The sequence below is a fragment of the Pteropus medius genome, unplaced genomic scaffold (genome assembly GCF_902729225.1).
Source record: "Pteropus medius unplaced genomic scaffold, Ma_sr-lr_union100, whole genome shotgun sequence".
NCBI classification, from domain to species: Eukaryota; Metazoa; Chordata; class Mammalia; order Chiroptera; family Pteropodidae; genus Pteropus; species Pteropus medius.
In genome coordinates, this window is record NW_024342539.1 from 554,789 (window position 1) to 578,748 (window position 23,960).

The following is a 23,960-nucleotide window of genomic DNA, read 5'->3' on the forward strand; positions in this document are numbered from 1 at the left end:
ATGACATAAAAGTTATGTGAAAAGCTGAGCACTGAGGCTGGCCCTCTTACGGCACTGCCACCACTCTGTGAGAAAACCTGGTGCAATCTCCTTGAGGACGAAAGGACCACAAGGCAAGGGGAGCTCAGATACTGCAGATGTACCAGCTAAGTCTAGCCAACCCTCAAGCTGAATTCAGTCAACTGAGTAAAGCCAGATAAAGTCACAGAACAAGTCACAAAGTGGCGAAAAATCATAAATTATTGTTTTATAGGAGTTACTGAGTTTGGGGATGACAATAATAGAAAACTGATACAGAGAGTTATTGGTTTTTCTAAAGTCTAAGCCCCAATCAGGTCTGATGTTTTCCAGCCCACCAGTTCTAGAATCATTGCTTTTATTGGAATTGGAAAGAACTTAGAGATAATTCAGTCTGATTTATTTCACTGATAAGAAAATTGAGACTCAGAAGCTGAAGTAATACACCTAAAATCAGACTGTTGTAGAGGCAGACGTCAATATCCTGACTGGTTCTGTGCTCTTTCAACATTACCATGAGTCACATACTAGAATATGAAACTACTGCTCAGAGGGCAGGGCCGGCTCATGGTCACACAGCTATTTAGTGTCAATATCAGGGCAAGAAATCAGATTTCCTAACTTCCTACCTAGAATTATCTTCCTTTAGAGAGATTATGAGTGTACAGTGTGTGTCTTTTTGCTCACACATTTAACTGATTTTTGTTCTATGAAGTGTTATCTTTGTGCTAGAGTGGGGTCAGAGGGGAAAAGATACCATCCCTTATCTTTCATAACTCTGAAACCACTTTCTCTTCCCTTTTTACTCTCCCCTCCTTAGTCCCCAGCCCTGGAAATATGAGTAAGGATCCTTACCCCTCCCCATCAGCCACCACTTCATGCAAGACGGATTAATGAGGTTATGTCTCCAAAGAACTTTGAGTTCCTTGGAAGAAAGGCATCAACATGCAAAGTGGTGGTTGTTATTGCGATTACTTCACTGAGTAGGGTTTCACAGCTGTCTTGATGGAAAAGGGGCCAACAAAACAGAATGCCAGTTTCTCCCAGCAGAGGAGCAGCTGGAAAGGATTATAAATGAGACCTGTGTGCCCGGTTCTCTTTTTCTTCAAAGCCCATCAGCCTTTCTCATTGCCCAGCTCTCCCCTTGACAGCCCAGCAAGCTCTCTGAGCCAGACAGGTGTGGGCAAAGGCACCATCTAAGCTCCACGTGGATAAGCCTGCTTGGCAGGGGCAGCAAAACACTATATTCTGAAATGGGGCCAATCCATTACCAGTGCTCAGTAATGCAGTGGATTTCTTCAGTGGTGATTTGGGGTAAGTAAAACATTCTCATTGCTCAAACTTCCCTCCACTTTATAGGTCAGAAGGGATGGAGGAGGGAGAGGAAAGAGGGTGTGCAGACTCAAACAAATGTCATGCCACCAGAACCAGAGCACCTGTACCTCTTTTTCTGCCTTCTTTCTCCTTCTTTCTTCCCCTGTCCCTCTCTCTAACCCTCCTTCCCTTTATCCCTCTTTCTCTCCCTTCTTCCTTCCTTCCTTCCTTCCTTCCTCCCTCTCTCCCTTCCTTCCTTCCTTCCTTCCTTCCTTTCCTTCCTTCCTTCCTTCCTTCCTTCCTTCCTTCCTTCCTTCCTTCTATTTAATACATATGAATTCAGTATTATGTCAGGCACCTGAGAGCTCTTGGAGATAACAGAAAACAAGATGTAGTCCTTTCCTTTAAGAAATTGCTGCTCTTGGTGTGTGTGTGTGTGTGTGTGTGTGTGTGTGTGTGTGTGATGGTAGTGAGTGAGACAGAGAGTAACAGATAGAAAATCACATTCCATAACACATTCCAGAACTCATATGGCAAGATTAGGTATATGGTGCCATAGGGACACACAGAGAAGCCGCTTGACCTGGTTTTGAAGGGGTCTTCGAAGATGGAGGGCAAGTGGAGGGGATATTCTACGCAACCACAGTTCCACTGGTTCTGCAATAGTACAAAAATTATCAGTGTTTTATGTGTGTGTTGTGTGTGAATAAAAGAAAAACAGAATATGGGAATTATAATAGTATTATGCTATGATTATGATATTATTTATACATTTATTGAATGCGTGTTATGTTCAAGGCACTACTAAAAGCTTTAAATACATTGCTTTATTTAATCTTCACCATGATTTTATAAAGCAATTTCCATTATTTTTATTTTACTGAAGATGAAAATGAAGCCCAGGAAAGTTAAATGATTGCTCAAATTCATAGAATTAGTGAGTGGGAGCATCAGGTTTACATCCAAACAGCCTCACTCCAGAGCTCATGCCTATAATCAGCACACAGCAGTCTCTTCAATGGCGAGACTTGCCACCTCCACATTATAGGTTAATTGTGTCCTGATCCAACTTTATTTTTAATAGAAGGTCTAAAATAGCAAGGCAGAACACTCATAGTGAGTTCTCAATAAACATTTGCTAACTAAAAAGAATGTTTCCCCAAGTCTAGGAAATATGGGTTCGATAGTACTTTGTGTAAACAAAATTATATTTTCTTCTTATCCAATAACTCATGCATGAAATAGCCTTTTTAATCAACACAAAATTGTATGCACAAATATATTGGCAATAAAAAGTAAAGAATAAGAGAAAAGAGGGGTAAATATGTACTTAGAGAGAGTTTGGACCTCTTTAGTTATAACCGGCATTTAAGTTGACAAATTTTTTCTAATCCTTTTATCTTGTCTCTCTAACTCAGCGGTCCTCAACCTTTTTGGCACCAGGGACCGGTGTTCCTATGAGAATCTAATGCTTGATAATCTGAGATGGATTTGAGGTGGCGATGCTAGCCCTGGGAAGTGGCTGCAAATACAGATGAAACTTCTCTTGCTCACCTGCCACTCACATCCTGATGTGCCAGTTCCTAGCAGTCCATAGATCGGTACCAGACCACAGCCTAGGGGTTGGGAACACCAGCCAACCGGATTGTAAGCATTGGAGGCCAGAGGCTTGTCTGTTGTCCTTTTTTGTTGTCAATGCCCAAACCCACTCTCTTTGCTGTGTTCCAATGGTGTCTCGATATGTTTTTATCAAAAGATTGTCACAGCATCGCTTATTGTTGAAACAGCCGTGTGAAAATTTCATATAAACTTGAGGACATTTGGTAGATTTCTAGTAAATGCTTTTTCAGTTGAAAACAGAAGGCACATGGTAAAAGTTTAAGGCTGTCTGGTAAACCAAACTCAAACGAAAGGCTTTTGACCTGCTTGTGTACCTTCAACCCCCCGTGTACACCATGTTTTTTATTTCCTTTTTCATTATACAATTTTACACATTTCCTTTTGTGGATCACCAAATTTGGGGATCTTTAAAAAAATAATGTCTTTTTCAATGCCTATATAAGTGCTTTGTGAGAGACCAGGCAATGGAGTAGATAATAGTGGCTTTGTCCATTTGCTCTTGTGACCACATTGAAGTTGTGATGGAAACACAGAGTAAACAGAAAGCAGAGTTGCCTGGGATCTAGATGAACAGAAGTCTTACAACTAAAGAGAGAAATAAAAAATCACCCTGCAATAGTAGGAGCTAGAAGGGGGCAAAGACATGATGCTGCCTGGTCCTAAGTGGCTAAGTGGGACAGAGGCTATGGCAGTGCCAGCCAGCAGCTGCAGACTCCTCTTAAAGAGGCCATGTCAGCAACCAGATTTTCATGGCAACAGACTCGCTCACTCTGAGCACCAGTGTTGAGTTGGCTGCTGGGAATATGGGGAGTAGGAGTACCAGGGACTTACAGGGGAACACTGAGTTGTTGGAGCAAGGACCAGAGGTGAAGCTTTCTCCTGGGCAGAAGTGCTGGCAGCATCCATTGTTCCTCTGTTGAGCCCTCACCCTCCAAGTGTACGGAGCAGATGCTGCCGTACCTAAGACATCATAAACTGGATAACAAGATTCCCTGAAATTCTGCCTCCCCAAATTGCGACCCCACCCAAGCCACATCATAAGACTGGCAGCTGATTTCTCAAAAGAAACTTTGCAAGACAGAAGGACTTGGCACAAAATATTCAAAGTGATGAAAACTCAGGGTGTACAACCAAGAATACCTATCCGGCAAAGCTATCATTTAGTCGAAGGATAGAAAAAGATTTTCTTAGACAAAAATAAGCTAAAGGAATTCACCACCACCAAGCTACTATTACAGGAAATGTTGGAGGGACTTTTTTTAAGAAGAAAGAACATGTCTCAAAATAATGAATAAAAAATGGTAATAACTACATGTCTATCAATGAGTACCTCAAATGAAAAAGAATTAAGTCCTCCTACTAAAGGATAGGATGGTTGAATACATAAGAAAACAAGGCCCCTACATATGATGCCTACAATAGACTCACTTTAGATTAAAAGACACAGAGACTAAAAAGAAGAAAATAGAAAAAGATGTTGCCTGATGGTCCTGGAGGGAAATGCGCTGAATGAAGTAAGTCAGCTAGAGAAAGACAAATACCACATGATTTCACGTACATGTGGAAAATAAAGAACAAAATAAACAACAATAATGACAAAAATGGAAACAAACCACAGATACAGAGACTATTTTGAGGGCTACTAGACAGGGGAGGGGCTTGTGGGGAACAGTGAAAAAGGGCAAAGGGATTAAGAAGTACAAATGGATAGTTACAAAATAGTCATGGAGATATAAAGTATAGCATAAGGAAAATAGTCAACAATGTTGTAATCAATATGTAAAGGGGAAGAGGGGTACTAGATTTAGTGGGGTGATCACTTGAGCTCTAATCACTATGCCATAAAACTGAAACTAATATATTATTGTATACCAACTATAATTGTAAAAAACTCATTGAATTGTGCAATGTAAACATGAGTGACTAATTGTCTATTATATTTCAATAAAGTTGAGGGGAAAAAATAAGCCAGACAGAGAAAAACAAATACCATATGATCTCACTTACATAAAGAACAAAAGAATGTAAAGAACAAAATAAACAAGCTAAACAAAAACACACTCATAGATACAGAAACAAAATATTGATTCTCAGATGGGAGGGATTTTGGGTGGGAGAGTGATAAAGGTGAAGGGATTAAGAAATCCAAATGGATAGTTACAAAATAGTCATGGAATTTGAAGTATAGCATAGGGAATATAGTCAATAATATTGCAATTACACTATGCATAGTGTTAGGTTGGTACTAGACTAGTTAGGGGATCACTTTGAAAATTATATAAATGTCTAACCAGTATGCTGTACACCTGAAACTAAATAAAATAATATTGAATGTCAATTATAATTGACAAATCAGAAAGATAGAGGTAAAGAGAAATAAGAGTTTCAAATTTTCAAGTATAAAACAAATGTCACAGGGATGTAGTTTACAGCACAGGTAATATATTTAATAATATTGTGATAGTATTGTGTGGTGTTAGATGGTTTCTAAACTTATAGCGATCACTTCTTTAGGAATATAAATGTTGAATAATTATGATGTACACCCGAACCTGGTGCAATATTGTATGTTAGCTATATTTTAATAAAAAAATCTTTAAAAAATAAAAGTGTTTTGTTTTAGCGGGTTTGTGTGTGCGTGTGTGTGTTTTATTAATGCCAAGTGTTTTGTTTGATGTATTCTACTAATCTGACTTGTGTATTTTCCTTAGTGCTTCCTACTTAAAATTTCTTTGCTGATATGGAGAATGAAGATGACTTATTTAATCAGAAAAAGTGAATATAACTGATCCTTCAATTCTAGCATGAAATTGGGCTGAGGCTTTTGTATACAATTAGCTCATTAGAACTTGACATCTCTGTGAGGTGGACAATCATCATGTACACACTAGAGATAAGAAATTGGAGACTTAATGGTTTTGGTAATTGTAAATGGAATGCTGAGATTCAAATAGGTCTGATTAGTACCTGTACACAGTAGGTCTTCTATAACTGCTTACTTCTTTCACAACAACTGAACAAGAGAAATGCAGCAAGTATAAATTTTCTTGTTTTTGGATAGAACATGAGAAAGTTCTATTTGTAACTTAAAAATTTGACTCTTCTGTCTCCTCTTATTGACCTAGAATCACTGATTTCTCAAAACACTCGAGGGGTGATCTCATTTACTTCTCACTTACAGAGGAAGAAACTGCTGGGCACATGTAGGTGATATGCCTAAGATCACAGAGACTATTGGGAGTTGATTCTGTTTATTGGTAACACCCCACTCTTCATGCCTGTTTTGTATAATGAGGTCAAAGAGGGTAGAGATCAAGTTGTTTCCTCTTGCTTGTACAGATGTAGGTCACATTCAAGTGACAGAAGTAAACAGATAGCTAAGTGTGTCTGGGCTCTGTAAAAATTAGCTTCAAAAATAGTTTCTGCCTTTCTCAATTCACCAGGACTGTCACAGTGAGAGTGAGGCAGGGTGAGAGGGTTGGCTTACCCAAGTCACATCTTTCAATGGTTACTTTATATTGTACTCCAGGCATATATAAATTGTAATTCCCCTGCACTCCACAAACCATTCTTCCATGTGTGGCATTTCCTCTGAAGCAAATTGAGCTCAAGGACAAGGACCTGGCAGGATGCCTATGGGTTATTCAACCCCACAAAAATAAAGATATACAGAGCTAGGACTTGGCATCTGGTTGGATCCCATCCATTATAAACTAAAATTATTTCAGAGGGAATCTTTCTTTTTATATGTTTCTCGTTTACCTAAAGCTTGACATTGAGATCTCTCTGGACTCCATGCTGTGTGCAGGTGGAAGGTAGTGGTGGGAGTGGAACAGGTGTGGGGTGAGGACACTTAAGGTGGATACTTAAGTCATCACTTCTGGCTCATGGCCTTGGTCAGTGACTTTACCTCCTCAAGTCAACTCAGACTGTTGAGATAATTCAATGCAGTTACTTTTCTAAAGTCATTTTATATATATATATATATGTATTTATATATATATGTATATATATAAATACATATATATATAAATATATATATACACACACACATATACATATGTATATATATATGTGTGTATATATATATATATATATATATATATATATATATATATATATATGCCTGATCATGTGACCTTGGAAGAGTCATTTAAACTCACTGACTCATCTTTAAATAGGTATAATAGTACCTGTATTACAAAATTGTTATGAGGATTTGAAGAGTTAATTCACATAATTGCTGATAATATCATCTGGCATACCTAAGTGCTCAATATTCATTAGCTATTACTCTCTCTTAACTCATCCTTGCCTCTGATTTCTCATGTTCTATCTGTAAAAACAAGAAAATTTATACTTGCTGCATTTCTCTTGTTCAGTTGTTGTGAAGGAAGTAGGCAGTTATAGAGGACCTACTGTGTGCAGGTACTAACAGCTTATGAGGATCTGATATAAAACAGATTTAAATTAAAAAGCAAAATTAAGTAAATAATATACAAGTCACTATGATTCAAATTGATATTAAAAATGATTGGGGGAATTTTCATAGTACTAAAAACTTTTGCCTTTCACTCTAGGAAGATGATTTTGTTGAAGTTCCTGGGGATTGGAGATATATAATAAGTGACATGACAAAAGGAATGGATGACACAGTTAGATATTTCCAGGGGATCGCTGAGTGACCATGATGAGAATACCTGTTCTCCCTTCTCTCTGGCCTTTATACGTGGTCTTCCTTTGAAGCATTTATAATTGACTTTATGAGCTGATGGTTGTCTACAAGGCATGACATAAAAAGAACCAGGAACATTTCCACCCCAAAATGGCTCCACCTCCCACTGATTGTCACGTGCATAAGGAGCTAGCTTCTGCCTCTTCCTGCTCCACAGGCTGCTCCTATACTCATTCCACCTGCTTGTAGCTCCCTGTTTACTTCATGCTGCTGACCACTTTCAGGCCTTTGCTCTTACAGCTCCCTCTGTCTAGGAACCTTTTCCTTGCTTGTAAAAAAAACAAACAGACAGACAGACAAACTGAACATTTGAAGTCTCGATTAAGCCATTACCTCTTCATGTCTCCTTCCCGATCACCTTCTCCCTCAACCAAATGTCAATTTGATCATATCTTTCCTGGCACTCACTGCAGATGGTTTAAAGAATCCTGTGTAGCGTTCTCAGACAGTGGGTAATGGGAATACCTGCAACACTGTGTTACTCTTGCCACTGAAATGTCTATATTCTTAATGAACTAGAACAGTTTGAGGAACACAATATATCTTAATCATCTCAGCTTCTCAGGACCTTAGACATATAATAAATAATTAATAAATATTTGTGGAAAGGATGAATGAATGAATAAATGAATTTTAAATATCTCTTGGTCTTCAGAAAGGCAGGAAGAGAAAACTGAAATCAAATAATTTTAGTACTTTGATCTACTTTGGAAGAGAGAGAGGCTCACATTCTTAGGCACAGTACTACTTGGTAGACTTATTTTATTGCATCTTATTTATGTGTCTTACAGTATTTGAATCAGCATATATCACATACTTAGTGCTTAAGAAGTGTTTGATGAATGGATGGAAGATCCAAGAGATTTCATTTTCAGCTGCACGATCTTGGTGTCATCCCATGGGAAGGTAGCCCCAGTAGTCTAGAGCCTGGATAGACAGAGACAAACAGCAGCACAATTTCTAGAAGATAGAATGGGAGCTGCTACTCTAATATCCCCAGCACTAATTAGAGGCATTAGCCATTCTAAAACACTGAAGAAAGAGCCCTAAAAAGACCTCTCAACACCCTGAAGCTACCCCACTTCTCCCAGTGCTTCAATCTCTTCCTCAGAATACATATAATGAGTAAAATATTTTGAATGATCTTAATATCCTTTCTTTTTTATTTTTATGTATTCATGATCATCTTCCTAGTCAGTATAAAGTAAGATTATTGCAAAGTAATGAAAAAATAAAGGAAAATTTACTATTGCTTTTTTGATATTCAAATAAGATTTTGTAGCAAGACAATAGTCTTGAAAGCAGGGAGCTAGAATTTTCTAAATTACTCTGGCACCCATTTAACATCAAGGCTAGTCCTGGTGGAACATGTTACGTAGTTTCATGTAATGTATAGAAGAAGGGGACCTCAAAGAAAAGGTTTTCCTTTCTAGGCCTAAGGGATTGTGGAGAGAGGATGATGGAGAAATGAGCTGAGAAAAGTAAGGAAGAATACAGCTTACTGAACATCTCCTCTCTGGGTTTTGAAAGCCCCATGAGTGAGGAGGGGCAAATAAGAATTTTTGACCTACCCTTTGTTTCGGATGGAGAAAACTGACCCTGAAACCATATGGGAACCCTACATAATTCAGAGTGTAGAGTGGGATGTCTAGGTTGAGAAAATGACAAGTTGGTGGGCCTGAGCTTTCCCTATTCTCACGTGGTATGGTTGCTCATTTCTGAAGCCACAGATCTGCCACAGCCTGCTAGGGTGGAGGCTGAGAAGAACCTGCAGTCTCAGTACCAGCGTTAACAACCGGGACCAGAAGTTGAAGATATGGCAAAGACTCAAAGGGGTCTTGATCAGCAAGTGCCAGATAGGCAGTAGGGTAAGTCTTCAGGAAGGGGCCCCTGGGCTCTGAGCAAGCCACGCAGAAATATACACAAGTACATCAGCCACAGATGTCAGCTGCAGATGCCAGCTGTGGCTGCCAGCCATCAGGTGGTGCCAAGCATTCTTCAACAGACACCAGGCACCTCACACCAAAGCACAAGTGCAAATCCAGGGGTTCCCTTCTCCCAATCCATGGCCATGGGACCTGAAGAGAGGAGCAAGACAGGGAGAAGAGAGCTCTGAAGAATTAAGCAGAAAAACTAGTGAATCTAAAGATTCTGCAGAAAGGATTGGACAGAATTAACTTTTAGCTAAATTAGACTAAATGTAGTTGTCTTGTTTTTATTGCTACTCAAGTAAAGTACTCATGAAGAAAATCAGATCAGGTATAAAGAAAAAAGTAACTATTTTTTTCCCATATCTGAATGCTGTGTGAGTAATTTTGGAACTGTGATACTCACAGGCAATTTTGATCTTTAGTGGCTTAGTCATGGGGCTCAGGTAAGACATGGTTTGTCAAGTAAAGTGAGAAGTGATTCTATTCAACATCACACCAGGACGGTTCCCAGGGGCACTGGATGCTCTGATCATTGTTCTGTCCTGTCTCTCTATCTCATCCTTTCTCTCCTATGAACTTTCTCTATCCTCTCTTAATTCCCTTCCCCAATCCCTTTCCTGTATTTTCTTGACCTTTTCTTTTATTCTCTGAAGAGAAAATGCACGCCGTTGGGCAAGCTGAATCAGAATGATGGCTTTGTCAGCTTTTTGGACATTTAGAAGAATTCAAGCTGAACTACACAGAAGGCACCTCTCTGACAGAGTTACAGTTGCCCCCAAAGAAACTTATAATGCTATTTCCACATTAGGGCCAGGGGAGAAATACTAAAGGGAATGAACGACAAAAGCTGTTTGGCGGACTTTGCATTTAGCTGATGAATATGTTAGTGAATTGAAGAAACCCTCAAAAAGTTTAGCAAGTGGAACATTCCTGATGCAGTACGTTAACTTGAGTAACCTAATATAATAACAGCCATAGGAAAAAACAAGTCATACTCCCCAGAGACTATCTATAGTTATAGAAAGAAGATGTGGAACTTTAAGTAAATAATTAATTGGAATGAGCCAAAGTGTTCTTTTGACTAATAGTGGGGTCTCTATACAGAAATATGAATTATCTTTGCTTTGAAGGTTTTCACACACAAAATAATCCTGCTCCAGTGGAACATCTGAGATTTTAGTAAGTGACAAAGTCTTGGAAAACAAAAACGGGGAATTGAAACCAAGCAATTGTAGGGCCCATCCACAGGACAGAGAGAAGGAGATAAAATGTCCCTGCTCTGCTTCCTCTTTGGTCTCTTTTCATTTATATGAACTTGTAATTCACAAGGGTTAAGTTTAAAATAAAATTCAGTTTGATGTAGTTTTGAGCCACACGAGGATGTAAGAATGAAGAGGTTTGTGTCAAACAGATCTCTCTCCTTAGAAATGACTTCTTGCATGTCAGAATCCATTGGTCAATGATAGGACAGAAGTAACATTAGTTAAGCTTCTACTATATATATGCAAGGTACATTTTTAATTATTCTAAATATCTCATTTCATTTAATCCTCATTACAATTCTAAGGCTGGGATGTTGTCTTCATTTTACAGTTAAGGCATCATTTGGTTTAGCCCTTGCATTTATTCCTGAGTTACCGGGATCGATGCCTCTTCTTTCTTCTAAAGCCCCCAGGTAGGTAGAAAAGCCCCATGACCCCTCAGTCTGGCCCATTTCAGCAGTAATCCTCTGAAGACCTTGGACATAAATTTCCATTTACAATCTACTTCTTCTTTAGGCCCTTGATTCTTTATTGACTAAACGGCAAGTCCTTTGCACAGTAGTATATGGCTTCTCCTGGACCTAGATCAGATAGCCTCAGGAAGGGGACAGTCAAAGGACAGGAGACACACTGAGTAGATTTCAAAGCATTGAGCCATGTTATATGACTCTGAAGTACAACTTATGGCCCTTATTTTAAAAAAGAAAGATGTATAGCATACGATGAAGAAAGTGAAATGCCCTGAAGTTCCACCTTAAAGAAATTGTCATTAGCCCTTGGTCTTTAATAAAGAATTAGAAGTGTCATTAGGCCCTTGATCTCTGCCACTGCAAGATAAAAACAGAATTTGGGTCAATTCGAAATAATAAAAAAAACTCATCAGCTTTGGCCAAACAGACAAATCTCATCTTTGACCTCTGGTAAGTTACTTAAATTCTCTGAATCTTACCTTCCTAGATGTTGAATAGGTGATAATAGCTTAATTCATTAATTCATAAAGCTTAGAGAGGCTTAAATGTTATGTATGTAAAGCTTTCAGCAAGATAAATGGCACAAAACAGGCATATAAAAATTGCATCCAGTTGAATATCACAGATGTTGCAGATATTAGGATCCTTCTGCCTTCAAAGCAAAATTACCAGCTGCTGAGACAATTCCCTAACAAATATCTTCTTTTGCACTGAGTTAATTGTTAGATTTCAGGAATATAGTTTACAGAGGCTGAGACTTGCTTTTCAACCAAACCAAGTGGGATGTCTGGGCATTCATTAGGAAGAAAGAGCCTTCCTCAATCCGCGACTCTTACATTGCGTCACTCCCTCACCGCCCCCAAGAGGGCAGCCCCATAGTTCCACTTCATCAATGTATCAGAAGTATGGTTGGTCGGCTTTCATTATAGATGTAGAAATTATTTGAAACTCTTAAAATTATATGATAAAAATATTGGCAATTTTTGAGCATGTACTTCATTATGAGTAGCTTTAATCATTCAGTAAGGAATACATAAACATGTTGAAGTGGTTCGTTACTGTAGTGAAAATTGACCAGTACACTAGGATTCACTTTGAGCTCATTGAAGTCTCCTCTGAGGCTCAGAAATCTGTGTCTTTAAAAAATTATGCCATATGAAAGGTCATGGGCAAGATGAAAACCGTTTTAAGTGAGTAAAAAAAAATTCCTTAAAATTTGTTGGACCATCTCATAATCATGGTTATATTTTACTATAGTTTAGGCAAGATTCCATGTGTTTCTGATAATCCACCGGGCTTGATAACCACTCTCCCAGATTATATACATCTCCTCCCTTCTTCCTGCTGCCTGCACATATGAACAGGCCTTGACTGATGCTCCCACTGTTCCTAATACTAAGCTGGTAGCACTCCTAGCTGTCAGGCTAGTAGGAAAGGGAAAGAATGCTCCTCTCCTTTGACGATGGCAATAGAATATAAAACTGCAGAGACTGAATCTCAAATTAAACCAAAGATTTCAGGGTCACCTCATCGCCCTCCTCAGTTCTTTAATGGGAGTGTGATAGAATAATTTATTACTATAAAAGTAAAATATAACCTATAGAAGGATATACTTTATTATAGGCTAGATGGTTTGGATTTTGGTGTGGTCATGATTCTAGTTTCTGACAATCCTTAATAAATCTGCCTATGTTAGCTACTAAATTATCATTGGCTAATCAATGCCCAGTGGTTCTGCCTGCTGATGAGATCTCAATATACCTACAAGAGGCAAGAGAGCACTGTCAACAGTCACTGGTGAAGAACAAGGAAGTTCTTACAGTTTCAAGGAAGACTTTTCAGTTTACTTACCAGCATCTTAGCAGTAAAACTGCATGTTTGGATTATGAAGAATAATGACCTTTTGTTCTCTGACCACTTGTAATTATGCCATATGAAAGGTCATGGGCAAGATGAAAATCATTTTATGTGAGTAAAAATAAGTTCTTAAAATTCATTGGACCATGTCATAATCATTGGTATATCTTAGAACAGTTTAGACAAGATTCCATGGAGAACAAATTGCCTTACTTCTTTCAGTATTAGTCACACTTCAGTAAAGATACCACAATTAGTTTGATTGTTTTTTCTTGGGAGCAAGAGGGTAGGGCAATGTTTTAATTATTATCAGTTAGGGCATTAAAGTTTAACCTGAGTTTTTGTTTCTATTTTGGCCTTGTCTAAGCTGTAACTATTCTCTTCATGTTGTAAAAGCAGAATTTATAAAGCCTCCAGATTATAGTCAGTAGGATAAAAAAAAGCAATTTTATGTACTCAGCTATGCACAAGAGGACTTTTTGAAAGGAATATCATTATAGAGTTTAAAACTAATCAAGTTAAATCCCTTAAGTCTTTCTTTCACTACACAGGTATCTATTAGGTCCAGACATGCAATCATTCATGACAAGCAATGAATATACAGCAGGCTGCTAGTATGCTCATTTCATCAGCGCAAGAAACTTGGGAATATTCCATATTTAAATACATTGAAATGGAAATGTTTGGAGCCAAAAGCCATGTAAATCTCTTGAAAATGGAGGTCTACATTCCTTTGAGTGTAGTTTCCTCAGCTCCTGTCCCTCATGATTCTCAGAAGTATGAAATGGATAAATATCCAATTACTCCTTGCAGAGGAGACTTAGCAACCAGTGTTCATACTGGCTTCATGTATTCTTTTAAAAAAGTGTAATTATCTTAAATATTACTTAGATAGTAAAACCTCAGTTACCTGAAACGCTCAAGGAGGGAGTCTGGGATGTTCCAGTTGATGATGGAATAACTTTTGTTATAGTCCCTGCTGTTGATGTTGGCATGCAAGGTACAAGGAACAGAGTACTCTTTGGAATAAAATTGGTTATGTGTTTATTTGCCTGGTATTTGCCATTTCTTCTAAAACTGAAAACCAAAAATTCTTGTTAATTAAAAAACTTTTTGCATATTTAGATTTTAATTATTTTAATTTACTAAGGCACATGATTTTTTTTTTTTTAAATTATGGAGATGTTTGAAAATCTGTTGAAAGAATAGACCTTCCCCTCCTCAGAAATTCAAATTTCAGTGAGTTCACCTGGGGTTAATGGAGTCATGGTCAAGAGCTCACAAGATAATGAAAACAATATGGGATATGAAGTCTCATTTTCCTCTCATTTCTAGATATGTGGTCTTAGACAGAATACTTAACTTCTCTGAAAATTAGTTTCCTTTTAGCATTGTACACCATAAAATGATTTATAAATCTTTGCAATATTTCTTATAATTATAGGAAATGTGAATTTTACTGAGTTGGTCTCTTTCTCTATCATTAAGAGCTCTTAAATAAACTTAAAAAAAATCTTTTTTTTTCTTTCTACCAATTGTGTGTGACCATAATGTCAGTTACTGGTGTCCTTCCTAGGTCTTTACTTTGTTACATTAAAATTTATACATTCAATTAATGTGTGAGAGATTAAAATGGGGCAAAAGATAAAGTCGAAGAAGAATGTGCATTATTACAAGTGAATGTCTGAAAAAACTTTTTGCCTGGATAACTGGACTGCAAACCAGGAGATGTCCTCAGTCTAATATTAACAACCAACAGTTTTTGAGCACTGTATGCATGCTAGATATTTACTAAAGCCTTTACATATATGTTTTCCATTATTTCTAACAATCCTATGAAGTAGGTCTTTTTTTTTGTCTATCTCATTTATGTGTTTCTTATGAGTATGTGTATGTGTGTGTGTTGAGATATTAATGTATATACAAAAAATGAACAGGTCTTAGGTGTACAGTTTACTGACTTTAGATAAATGTATACACCTAAAAAGCCAACATTAAATCAAAATAGCATTGCCTTCACCCTAGAAAATTCTTTTCTGTCCCCACCAGTCTATTTTCCTCCCCATCCCAGAGACAACCATTTTCCCGATTTCTTATGCCATTGCTTAGTTTTGCCTATTCTTGGACTTCATAAAAGTGGAATTATACAGTATGTATTCTTTTGTATCTGGCTTCTTTCATTCAGCCTTTGAGATTCATCAGTGTTGTTGCTTATGTCAATAGTTCGTTCATTTTGACTGCTGAATAGTATTCTATTGTATGGATATACCACAATTTGTTACCACGATCTCATTGTTGAACATTTGGGTTGGTTCCAGTTTGGGGCTTTAAGGAATAAAGCTGATAAAAAGTTTCTTCTACACATATTTTTTGGATTTTTATTTCATTTGTGTAAATATCTAGCAATGGAATTACAGCTCTAATTATCTCCTGTGCTCTAAAGTTTCCCCAATAGGCATTTGCCAAAGGAGTCTCTTTTCATCCTTGTAGCCCCTGAGGATGGGATGCTAGCTAGAACAGGTCCAAAAATCCCTTACTCGAAAACTCTGGGGCTAGACCCTTTGAGAAATCAGAATTCTTTCTATCTATAAATTTGCTTATCCTAGAGAATTTGTATAAATGAGATCATACAATACTCATCCTTTTATGTCTAGCTTACTTCACTTAGCATAATATTTTTGTTGTTCTTCCATGTTGTAGTATATATCAGAATTTCATTATATATATACCATATTTTGTTTATCCATTCATTCATTGATGGACATTTGGATTTTTCACTATTTGGCTACTGTGGAGGATGCTGTTATGAATATTCATGTTCAAGTATTTGTTTTAAAATCTTTTTTCAACTCTTTGAGGCAAATATCTAGGAGTGGAATTGAAAGATCATATAGTAATTCTGTTTAACTTCTAAAATTGTCTATGTTTTTATGTAATTCTGTTTCTTTTGAAGAAACATCAATCTGTTTTCTATAGTGACTGAACCATTGTACATTTTCTAGAAGAAATGTACAAAGGTTTTGATTTCTCTATATCTTCACCAATATTTGTTACATTATTATCATTATTATTATTACTGACATCCTAGTAGGAATGGAGTGGAATTTGATTGTGGTTTTGATTTGTACTTTTCCTAATGACTGATGCTTTTTGACCGTGATCTGTCTTTTTGTTGTTGAGTTGTAAGAGTTTTTTATATATTATCAATAACCCTTATCATATATGTGATTTGCAAATGTTTTCTCCCATTCTGTAGGTTGTATTTTCACTTTCTTGATTATGCCCTTTAATGCACAAAAGTTTTAAATTTTGCTAAAGTCAAATTTATTTATTTTTTTCTTGTTGCTCATGCTTTTGGTGTCATATCGAAGAATCTATTACCAAATCCAATGTCATGAAGTTTTACCACTAAGTTTTTTCCTAAGAAATCTATGGCTTCAGCTTTTATATTTATGTTACTGATCCATTTTTAGTCAATTTTGTACGTGGTGTAAGGTAGGGGATTCAACTTTATTCTTTTGTAAATGAAAATTCAGTTGTCACATAGCACCCACCATCTCTTAAAGAGATTATTCTTTTCCTACTGAGTAAACTTGACATTCTTGTCAAAATTAAATTGACCATAAATATATGGGTTTATTTCTGAATTCTTAATTATATTCCATTGGTCTATATATCTACCTTTCTGCTGGTACTACATTGTTTTTTACTATAACTTTGTGGTAAGATTTGAAATTCAGAAATGTGAATCTTCTATTTTTTTTCTTCTTTTTAAAGATTGGTTTGACTATTTAGAACCCCTTGCAATTCTACATGAATTTAAAGTTCAACTTTTCAATTCCTATTCTATAAATAAATAAATCAAAAACTTGTTGGAATTTTGCTAAGAATTGTGTTGAAGATTTAGAGCACTTTAGATAGTAGTACCTTCTTAATGATATTAAATATTTCTATAAATAAACACAGGATGTCTTTGCATTTATCTAGGTCATCTTTACTTTCTTTTATCAATATTTTATTATTTCCAATATTTTATACTTTCACTTTCTTGGTTAAATTTATTCCCAGATATTTTATTCTGTTCAACCTGTTGTAAATGGAATTTGTTTTCATAACATTCTTTTCAGATTGGTCATTGTTGATATATAGAACATAGTTTATTTATTTTTTTATTAATCTTGTACCTGAAACTTAATTGAATTCATTTATTAGCTCTAGTATCTTTCTTATGGATTCTTTGGGCTTTTTAATATATAGGATCATGTCATCTGCAAATAAAGATAATTGTAATTCTTTCATTCCAGTTTGAATGTCTTTTATTTCTTTTTCTTATCTAATTACTTTTGCTAAAACTTTTAGTACATGTTGAATAATAGTGGTGAAAGAAGGCATCCTGATCCTAAAGGGAAAGCTTTTAGACTATCACCATTGAGTACAATGCTAGCTGTTTTTTTAATTTTTCCTAATAAATACCCTCTATCATGTTTAGAAAGTTCCCTTCTATTCCTAGTTTTCTGTGAGTTCTTATCATGGAAGGATGTTGAATTTTGTCAAATGAGTTTTTACATTAATTGAGATGATCATGTGAGTCTTTTTCTTTTGTTCTATTAATGTGGTATATTACACTGACTTATTTTTTCATGTCGAACCACTTTTGCCTCCTGAAATAAATCTGTTTGGTCATGATGTGTTATTCTTTACATATGCAGTTGTATTTGGTTTGCTAGTATTTTGTTGAGGAGAAAGTTTTAAATTTAATTTCATTAATTTTTTTTTTATTTTAGAACTGAAAGTAAAGAACTGTGGATCTGTAGCTCAGTAAGGTGACTAAACAGTTGATGCAAAGGAAGCTAATCAATGGAGCCACATAAGAATGAAAGAGATCCCCAGTGTGTTCTTGTACCCGAGGGTTCTGACTGGTTCTCTTCAACATTTTGAAAATAAAGAAGCTTGAAGATGAAGAAGATTCACTTATCACATTTGTCACTGAGATAGCTGAGAGGAAAATATAATATTTGAAAGAGCAAAATAAAGATTCCAAAAGATTCTGACAACCTAGAATATCTGGCCAAACTAACAGAATATGTTTAAAACCTTGGATCAATATTTTGGCTTCAATAAAAGTGTTGGAGATGATGGAGGGGTTTTGCTAGATTAATAGTCATTCCCTTGAAGAGAGCTGGGATTTAGATGACTGCAAATCTGACATGAATTGAGCATTTCGAGACTCCAGAAAAGAATTGCAAGCTGGGGCTATGCTGACAGTGTCCTGCCCACAGAGTACGTGTGCATGTGTGTGTGGTGTCTGGGGCTTGCTTTGTCCTGCTCTTAGCTCTGCAGGCAATCCACATCTGGAACATATATGGCTTCAGTTCTGGGTGCCAATTTTTAAGTGACAAACTGGAGCCTATCCAGAGAAGAGTGACCAGGATAACGAAAGGGCTCAAAATCATGTCCAGCCAGGAAGTGTTGAAGGAACCAGGGCTGTTCAGCCTAGGGGAGAAAAGATTAAGCGGGGGGTTTGAGAGTTGTTTTCAAACCACATCATGTGAAAAGAGAAGTAGATTTGCTCTGTGTACTTCCAGAGCAGAGAAGAGACCCAGGATAGAAGCTAGAAGAAGGGAGAAGTCAGCTTTCTGCAAGGGAAACATTTTCATTTGTCATTGAGGTCTGAAAAATCTATGGGTTACGCAACGCACATTGTGGGTAGCAGAAAAAGTTGTTTTAGCATCTTGGGACACTACTCCCACTCTTAAAGAATTGCTTCCCATTTCCTCATCATTATCATTGGGATATACTGAAAGTTCCACCTGACCCATTTCAGGCCTATGAGTTATTTTCCTGGAATTTGGGGACTTAGAAATGAGGAAGAGTCAGGCTGCGTCTGGCAGAAACTCTAAGAGGTATGAGTAGAGAAGAGTTTCCCACCAAGAAGAGAAGACTGACATAAAGCAAGCAAGAAAATATATGCAAAAGTCAAATAGCATTATTATACCTTTCTCCGAACCACCCACAGAATGAGTCCACTTATTCAATTACCATTATAATAGAGCTTCTGTTACCAGACAAATATTGTGTATTAAATAAATTTTTTCTTTAAAAAAAAGAAAGAAAATATAAAACTAGCACTCAGAGGAGTGAGAGGGAAAGGAAGGGGAAGGGGAAGGGTAAAAGAAAGAGATAGGAAGGGAGAGAAGAAGAGAGGAAAGAAGAGAAAAAGAGAGAGATTGGGAAAATAGAGAAGTGCTTGAGTCCTGAATTTCAGATATTCCTGAAGCTCACGATACCCTTAAACTCCCACAACTTGATCACTCAACACTTTCTTGGATTTTGTGATCTAGCTTAGTATCATTTAAAGGCTTGCCTCTCAGTTAAATTAGAGTTAGGTTTTGTCACTGTCAATTCAAAGGATTTTAACCAATACTATCAGTCTGAAGAGGTAGTGAGATCTCCATCAGTGGAGGTGTTTAAAGAGAAACAGCACTACTATCACCAGCCAAGAATTCTAGTGAAGCTGAATGATGGGTTTATTATCTTCTTCTCTACTTTTCGATATATTTAACATCTTCTTTAATAAAGAAAATAAAAAATGATATGGAGAGGATTCCAGCACTGAGGAAAAATGAACTAAATCAATAGTTTTCAAATATATCAGACTCCTTGGGGTAGATTTAAACAATAATTCAAGGCCTTGGTCCTGGAAATTTTGACTCTAACAGAGGACAATGCTTAGGATTCTACATATTTTTAGAACCCTTCAGATGGTTCTGACCATTATCCAAGTAAAATATTTATCGTTTTAGATGATATTTATGGCATCTTTCAAATTTAAGATCCATAAACTCCAGGAGAATAAAGTCTGAAAATGACCAACACCTTCCGTTTTAAAATGTGAAAACTGAGATTGAAAGAAAGCAAATGGTTAAGGTTATAGAGTTAGCATGCAGCAGTGGAGTAAAATCTAAAACCAAGGCAATCCATGTCCTCTTTCCTGTTCTCACTGATTTTAAAAAATTATGAAAACTATTTTGAAAAACAAGGAATTACAAAGAAAGATGACTCTGCATCCAGACCACTTAGTCCAAATCATGGCTCTGCCACTTACTCAACTCTCTGTGTCTCAGTTTCCTCATCTATATCCCCTTCAAAGGGTGGTGGTTGTAAGTTAAATGAGTCAGTATATGTACAGTGCTTAAAATAAATGCTTAGTATGTGGTAAACAAGTGTTTGCTACTGTTATAGTTATGACTTGCATTATACTAGGGAGGAAATTCTCACTGAAGACCTTCAAGAATGCTCTAGATGGTTATTCGTTGTTTACATTTCAGAACAGGGGTAGAGTGTTTTGAGCCCATATCCACTATCTAGCTTATTGTTTCATGTCATCTTGTTCACTATGAGAGGCCACAGAGCTAGAGTCATAACTTCAGCCCTAGTGAGCCACCCTGGCCACCTCAGCTGGAGGTAAAAAGAGCCAGAGTGCTCATAAGGGCAGCTTAACAGCTGAGTTTTTTAAAAAAAATTCCAGAAGGGCTCTTACTTTTTACTTTTTTTAATTTCCTATATATCCAGTCTTTGAAAGAACAAATAACAATACCTGACATTAATTAAAACAAATAACAAAACAAGAGAAATAAGGTGACTTCTAAGGCAACTGTTAAATATTGTGAGATTAGACATTCCTAAATTCCCAAAGAGTAAAGAAAGGGAAAGAACAGTGTCACTCAGGGCAGGCAGTGTTTGTGCCTGCTTTGTTCACTACCATACCTGGCAGCCAGTGGCGTGTCTGGCATGTGCTGGGGGTTCAATAAATATGTGTTCAAGGGGTGGTCTCTCAGAGAATGACTCATACATTTTACAGACAATTGAGACAATTTTAGGTTCAAGATGTAAATCTACAACTTTAGTTATTTCTTAAAAATGTAAAACTTGAGAATTTCATGAAATAATATTTTCAAAAGAAAATTTGAAGTTAAACATAAGAGAAGACTATTTTCTTAAAGGGCTTAAAGAGCTATTTCTAAAAAAAAAAAAAAGGAGAATAATTTTCAGGGGCAATCACAAAAGAAAGAAAAAGTGTGACAAAAGATTCCCAACTCTCATATCATTCTTCCTCTCTGATCTGCTCCAGCTTTCTCCTTTCTCTTTCATTGTTTCGTCCTCTTTATTTATCCTCTCCCCATGACTTTCTCCTATGTCCAGTTTTAAAGACTCCTTTCCCCCCGCTTTTCTTTCTCTTTTTCTTCTTATTCCTCCTTTAATCAAGTCTCCTTACTTTTGGTGAAAAAATGGAACTGAAATATTAGTTAAATCATTTAATAAATATTTAGGGAGCCCAAACTATGTGCTAGGCACAGTTTTATTGTTATGCTCTGTCATTAAAGCATAATTTGCATTCATCAAAGTGCACAGATCTTAAGTGTACAGCTTAAAGAATTTTCACATATGTACAAACCTATGTAATTATCACTAGGTCAAGACAAAGGACATTTCTAGTCTCCCTGTAGGAGTTCTCATGTCCCCTCCCAGTCAACAACCCCTCCAACGTTATTCACTCTTCTGATCTATATTAGCAGAGATTAGTTTGAACCTCGTATAATTAGAATCATGCATGTTCTTTTGTATCTAACTCTTTTTGTTCTATGTCTATCTAACATTGTTTGTGGGATTCATCTATGCTGTTGTGTGTAGAAGGTATTTTTTTTTAATAGTCTTATGTCTCTAAGAAGGAATAACTTTTTTTTTGCTAAAATTATTAACCAAATTTGTTTCCTGGTACATAAGGTTGATTTATGATGGATTTGTTTTCTCTCCACTTGTCCCCAACTCCCATCCCCTAGTCCCATGTGGATTAGTGCAATTTCCATGCTTGGATTATACCGTCACTTTCTTGATCGGAGTGTAACATCCAAGATCCCTTTTAGAATGAGGCTCTCACAAGTTATCCACTTGTGTGTTACTAGTTTTCCAGATTAGTTGCCTTTGCGACTGGACCACACAGGAACCTATGATGGACCACTGGAACCTCCATTGGTAAAGATTTCACTGACACTAGCCCATTGTTCTTGTTAATTCTTTCCTGCCACTAGAGGTCAGGGTTCAGTTAGTGCTACAGAGGACTGAACAAGTGTGAAGAGCCAATTAGCGCTCAGAAGGATGGTGAGGGGAGGGGACAGGGACTAGAGATGCAGAAATTGTGTGCTCAGATTGAAACTAGGCATAGAAAGGCTGAGCTATCTAGTCAAACAGGTTGTCACATTACCACATGGAAAATTGACCTCAAATGCCACAAATTCTATTTATTTATTTCATTATTTATTTACTTTTATTTGGCAGGGGCATTTTGTCTAACACATAATTGACATTTCACTTTATTTCTATTAGGCAGAAGAATGCTTCAAGCTCCAAAACAAATTTAAGCATTCTCATTTAGGTGTTCCCAAAATGTTTGGTTTCCAGATTTAACAATAATAACAATAAAAATATTCACTCAGGAGGTTTTGGGGAGAGCAACAGCGAGATTTCTTTTTCTGACGACTAAAAATATTTAGTAGGTAAATATCAGTATTTTATGGACCAAATTTAGTTTAGTATTCTAAAGCCTTGCTGCTTACAATCCAATTCTTCGATCTGGCTCCATTCTCTACTTTATCACTCCAATTAACCCTGACCTTACAGTGCCTATACCAATGAGGCACAATGAGGACCATAATTTTAATCAATCTCTTGAAAATTTAGGGCAAGAGGGCAAAATGTAGAGATAATATAGGCCCGTGGTTTTCAAAAAAAATAATTAAGCTATGAAGCACTTGGTTTTACTAAATACTACACAGAAGCCCTATAAACAGATTAAAAAGCAGATTTCCTCTGAATGAAGTAGGACTGTGGAACTGTGATACCTGCCCTTTCAGGTCCCCAAATCCACCTAACCCACTCTATAGCCACTATGGATATGCTTCAGAAATCCTGTAATTCTAGAAACACTGTTCGAAAAACACTTATCTAATCCAAAACCCCTTGTTTGATGAATGAGGGAACTGAAATCCTGTACTTGCCTAATTAGTATCATACATTAACAATGATATCTGGTGAGCAATATGACTAGAGGCTAAAAATTTTTGTTAAAATTTTATGGTCTTTTAAACAGACTCTACACATTATCTCAGCATACACATGCATTGATATATAGAGTTTATGTATAAGACTAAATTGCATGAGTTAGATCAGTTTTATCAGATATGTTGGTTGGTGACACAGCAACCCTGTCATGTTCAGACTGAAAATCATGATCTCACTTATATGTGGACTCTAAAGAACAAAATAAACAAACAAAACAGAAACAGATTCAAAGATACAAACAAACTGATGGTTGCCAGATGGGAGAGGGGTTAGGGGCTTGGGTGAAAAAGGTGAGGGGATTAAGAAGTACAAATTGGTAGTTACGAAATAGTCATGGAGATGTGAAGTACAGAATAGGGAATATAGTCAATAATCTTGTAATAACTATGTATAATGCCAGGTGGGTACTAGACTAATCGGGCAGATTGCTTTGTAAATTATATAAATGTCTGACCACTATGCTGTACACCTGAAACTAATATAAAGTAAAATCGAAATCAATTATAATTGAAAAATAAAAATTAAAACAATCATGTTCTGATAAATTTGAAATTACTCTAGGAAAGTGATTTGATCCCTTCAAAACAAAAAGACAGCTTTGTATCTCAAACGTGCACTAGAATTTGCTGCTGTG

At 36.6% G+C, this 23,960-nt stretch overlaps 1 long non-coding RNA gene across 1 annotated transcript; it reads left to right on the forward strand.

The window, feature by feature from the left end:
* The first annotated feature begins 576 nt into the window (after positions 1–576).
* On the forward strand, positions 577–3,360 carry LOC120605457 (uncharacterized). Its single transcript, XR_005653634.1, has 2 exons — positions 577–1,332; positions 2,751–3,360. It is a non-coding gene; the product is annotated as an uncharacterized LOC120605457 (long non-coding RNA).
* The last annotated feature ends 20,600 nt before the right edge of the window (positions 3,361–23,960 follow it).